At 40.3% G+C, this 5,101-nt stretch overlaps 1 protein-coding gene and 1 pseudogene across 2 annotated transcripts in view; both read left to right on the plus strand.

Annotated features, from left to right (window-relative positions):
- Positions 1 to 5,101, plus strand: part of P3h2 (prolyl 3-hydroxylase 2) — a 141,130-nt gene that overhangs the window by 31,834 nt on the left and 104,195 nt on the right. The gene's annotated exons all lie outside the window — the stretch shown is intronic.
- Positions 3,964 to 5,095, plus strand: LOC114635194 (annotated as a pseudogene). The gene has a single exon (XR_003713429.1). The product of XR_003713429.1 is annotated as a glyceraldehyde-3-phosphate dehydrogenase pseudogene (transcript).

Consider the following 5,101-nt stretch of genomic DNA (forward strand, 5'->3'; position numbering starts at 1 on the left):
AAGAAAGAAAGAAAGAAAGAAAGAAAGAAAGAAAGAAAGAAAGAAAGGAAGGAAGAAAGGAAGGAAGAAAGGAAGGAAGAAAGGAGAGAAAGAAAGAGATGAGAGGAGAGGAGGGAGACAGGAAGGAAGGAAGGAAGGAAGGAATAAAAATGTATGTTCATCTGAACTATCTGTGAGAGGTATGACATGATGTGAGAACAGATTAGATGTCTCTGGGTGTCTGGGAAATTATTATAGTTGGTTAGTTTTAGAAAGAACTTTTTTGTAGAGCTGTCTTTGTGTCCGAGATGGGGTGTGTCACACCACTAGGACACAGCTTCAGAAGGAAGGATTGTTTGGTGATGTGTGTAATTTCTAATCCTTTATTTTCAACCCAATTAAAGACTACCATTTAAAAGAGTTTTGAAAATGCTGTGATTCTTTTTGTACTGAATGAACACAGTACTGGGGGGTCTGAGCCTCATAGCCAAAATAGAAAGGGTATATGGACCTTCCTCCTTGGGTGTGCATGGGGTTCAGCCCCGGATTCTGAGAGCTCTCGTGTTTCTTTCTTTTCGACTTCATGGGTGCATCCAGTTCCTTTTCCTGGCCTTTCCAATAAAATGCATAAGCTGTTTTTCATTTCTTAGGCCCTTATGTGCTTGGATCAAGTGTTGCTGATGTAGAACTGCCAGTTATTTTCATAATTGAGTTTCCACAATTTTATAAAATCTAAGTCATTAGAAGGGAAAGACATGACACACTCATTGGCTTCTTCTAGTGGTGGTGGTCGTGGTGATGGTCTTTGTGGGGGTTAATGACTTTGATAAATAAAGGCAAATACTTACCTTTCCTGCCTTATGGGAGTCAGTAACCTAAACTCAGAATCTTACAATCCGTCAACAAAATAATATTATTGTAAAATTCCACAATTTGTTAAAAATAAATGTGTAATAACATTTCCACAAAAGTGACTCTCTTTCTTTTGCCGTTATAAGTCTGGTGGTTAATCCTTCCTGACCTTTGCCCCATGTAAACATTCTGCTAAGGGTAGAACCTTCATAGATTTATAAATTCCTGGTACAAATTCTAAGATGGGAGCTTCTAGTTTTATAGATGTAGAAACCTGGACTACATTGAGCACACTCACACAATTAGGTAATTTAGGACACACATCCAGGTTCATCTCAAAACAAAGTCAAGGTCTTGACCACATTTATCCTTTTCAGTTGAAAGCTGTGGTTCACTTTAGTTAGTGTCTTTGAAAGCTTTAATTCTGAGCATTTCTGCAGTCCATGAATTATAAATCATGTTAAAGTGACTTAGTATTCCCCTTTTCCATGCCCTACAGTGTTCTACAACTTCAGCTTTACTTGATTAAATATAAGTCATTTCATGCTCTAAAACACAGAAGCGGCTTAACCAGAAGTAGCTTAAAAATTCTTCCATTAAATACTTTAAGGATGATAATGGAGCACATAGAAAAATTGCCTTGGGCTGGCATGGAAACTGTGCTGAGGATAGAAGGTTTGTCATCATGTCCTTGGCTGGACCAAAATGGTCACCTTGAAAGAGTCACTTGTTCAGACTGAATGGTATTTTGCTTTAGAGATGATTCATTTCCTTGAAAAGGACTGAAGGCCCTTTTCTTTTCTCCAAATCTTTTTTTTTTTGATTTTTGTATTTTTTGTTTTTGTTTTATTCTCCTGTTCGTATTCAATTTCAAGTTTGGCAAAGATATACAAGTGGATGTAGTAAGCTTTTCCATTTTAGACACTTGGTATGCCATCAGCGATAATGGGAGCCATAGTTGGCTTTAGAGTCATATGTTTACACTTTTACAGTTCTTAAGGGGAAGAGAAACTTATTTCATTGTTCAGGGTATGGTGTTCATGCAGCTTGATGTGTGTGTGTGTGTCTGTGTGTGTGTGTGTCTGTGTGTGTGTGTGTGTGTCGGGATCTGTGTTGCTAAGACTTTGATAGGTAAGATACCATTGGGAGTGGGGTGTATACATGGATACTGTAGAAAGATATGAGTTTCCTTCTATGTAGTATATTATTATAAAATGTGTCTAGCGGAAACCAACTGGTATACTAGATTTGTTTAGTTTTACTGTATGCCTATGTTCGTCAGTAATGTGAAGGTCAACCTTATGCATCCTCATAATATATCAAAGCAAGAAAATTAATGCAAGAAAATCTTAAATGTGTATACTTGGTTAAATAAATAATTATGTATAAATTTTTTTTATAGATTCCTTGTATAAAAGTCTGTTTGTACTTATAATAATAATAAATTTTATCACAAAACATATAGTCTCTATAGTTGATAGTGACTTGAGTCAGATAATTTGATAATTTCTTTAGCTTTTTTAAAAGACAGTGACACTGGTGCTTTCTCTGCTCTGGAGATGGACCAGCTGGGTAACAGTCTGCCAGTGGCAATATAAGCCATGAATTTCTTTTTACGCAAATCATTGTCTGTGTAGAAAAGAAACATCTTATTAAATTAAGAGGTTTTAAAAGGTATGCCCAACTTGCAGGCCTTGATCTGCAAATCCCAGGAGAGCTCTGAATGTAGCCAAACGAAAAATAATTGTAAACTTAGCTAAATCATTCTATCTTTTTGTGATTCTTTTTCTAGCATGTTTCTCAGGAGTGAACTTTGTGAATGACAGCATCATATGATAAGGTGAAAAGGTTGGGCATGCCTATTTAGATTTCCTAATACTAAAAATGGGAAGGCCATTACTGTTTACACTTTATTTCTTTGTCCCTTGTTAAGTGCTTGTTGATGTTGCTACTGTTTCAATTTGCATGTCATAAGGCCACCCATTGTGGGGAACTAGACAGATTTTGCTCTCCCTTCCTTACCAGTAAGATTACAAGTTGGGTGGCCATCTGGGGACAATGAGATATTGTGACACCCCAGGTCCTTTACACAGCATATCCTGAATCTTCTACCCTTACAGCCTACAACTCTTGTGCATATTGACTTTATTACTTTCCCAGTGTTTAACTAGAGAGTAATCAAATGTTCTACTATGGTTCTCATCTTTTGAGATCCAATAAACTATCAGATGCTTGACAACGTTTCTTGCATAATAGTAATAAATGTATATATATTTCATATCCAGACTGCTAACATGAGTAGCTTCACAGCTCTGATGACAATAAATATTTGCTTTATTGATGATAACGAATGGAAAACAAAAAATATAAATAAATGAAACAGATACATGAGCTCTGAATTCTCAAAGCCGCTAAGCTATGGACTTTGAAGGGTAAAAATTCTCTCTGTTAGTAGTTACTGTCTTTCCTATCTCCTGACTTCTCTTTTGCCTTCTTAACCTCAGATGAAGAGGGGAAGGATGCTTAGACACGCTATTGCTCATTCTTCCATAAAATGTCGAGCCATATGAGAAACAATTGAAGAGCTGTTGATTCACTTGCAGGGCCAGCAGAAACAATTTGGGTTCAGTTATGCCCTGCTAAATGTGATGGCATTTGACTTGGCTATGCCATTTGCCTCACTGGTGCCCATCAGTGTTCTCTGTGAGTCCTTTGTATGTAAATAGCCCATAAATCTCAATACTCCTCTAATAGGAATTTTGACCTTAGCAGATCTATGACTTTCTATCAGCTTCATCTCTTCCTAAAAACACATCTAAACAACATTGCTTTATTGTTAAAAATTAGTTCGTAAGGTCATAGGTATTTCTGGGTGGCCTTTATCGATTCAAATCCACTTATTATTCACTATATTCTTTGCATCTCATAATAACATGAATAATTCTTTATATGGTAATATATAATCAAAGTGAAAAAGAGACATCTAGTTTTTAATTTCACCAATTGATTACTGTCATCTTAGACTTCTCTTACTAGATAGTTGTAGGTGGAGGTGCTGTTTCCCTAATTGGTGCTTGATTTGGTCAATAAAGAAGGTGGAAGCTGGCTCTCTGCTCCTCCATGTCCCAGAGATCGTCGCATCTTCTTGTGCAGTGCCAGCCTCATCCCGTAGACAAAATGGTGAAGGTCAGTGTGAATGGATTTGTCCGTATTGGGTGCCTGGTTACCAGGGCTGCCTTCTGCTCTCCATCTGGTGGCAAAGTGGAGATTGTTGCCATCAATGACCCCTTCATTGACCTCAACTACATGGTCTACATGTTCCAGTACGACTCCACCAATGGTAAGTTCAATGGCACAGTCAAGGCTGAGAATGGGAAGCTTGTCATCAACGGGAAGGCCATCACCATCTTCCAGGAGTGAGATCCCGCTAACATCAAATGGGCTGATGCTGGTGCTGAGTATGTCATGGAATCCACTGGCGTCTTCACCACCATGGAGAAGGCCGGGGCCCACTTGAAGGGTGGGGCCAAAAGGGTCATCATCTCTGCCCCTTCTGCTGATGCCCCCATGTTTGTGATGGGTGTGAATCACGAGAAATACGACGACTCGCTCAAGATTGTCAGCAATGCGTCCTGCACCACCAACTGCTTAGCTCCCCTGGCCAAGTTCATCCATGACAGCTTTGGCATCGTGGAAGGGTTCATGAACACAGTCCATGCCATCACTGCCACTCAGAAGACTGTGGATGGCCCCTCTGGAAAGCTGTGGCGTGATGGCCGTGGGGCTGCCCAGAACATCATCCCTGCATCCACTGGTGCTGCTAAGGCTGTGGGCAAGGTCATCCCAGAGCTGAACAGGAAGCTACCTGGAATGGCCTTCCGTGTTCCTACCCACAATGTATCTGTTGTGGATCTGACATGCCGCCTGGAGAAACCTGCCAAGTATGATGACATCAAGAAGGTGGTGAAGCAGGCATCTGAGGGCCCACTGAAGGGCATCCTGGGCTACACTGAGGACCAGGTTGTCTCCTGTGACTTCAACAGCAACTCCCACTCCTCCACCTTTGATGCTGGGGCTGGCATTGCTCTCAATGACAACTTTGTAAAGCTCATTTCCTGGTATGACAATGAATACGGATACAGCAATAGGGTCATGGACCTCATGGCCTACCTACATGGCCTCCAAGGAGTAAGAAACCCTGGACCACTCACCCCAGCAAGGACACTGAGAGCAAGAGAGAGGCCCTCGGTTGCTGAGGAGTCCCTGTCCC

Source organism: Grammomys surdaster, unplaced genomic scaffold (genome assembly GCF_004785775.1).
Source record: "Grammomys surdaster isolate TR1022 unplaced genomic scaffold, NIH_TR_1.0 1166, whole genome shotgun sequence".
In the NCBI taxonomy this organism is placed as follows: domain Eukaryota; kingdom Metazoa; phylum Chordata; class Mammalia; order Rodentia; family Muridae; genus Grammomys; species Grammomys surdaster.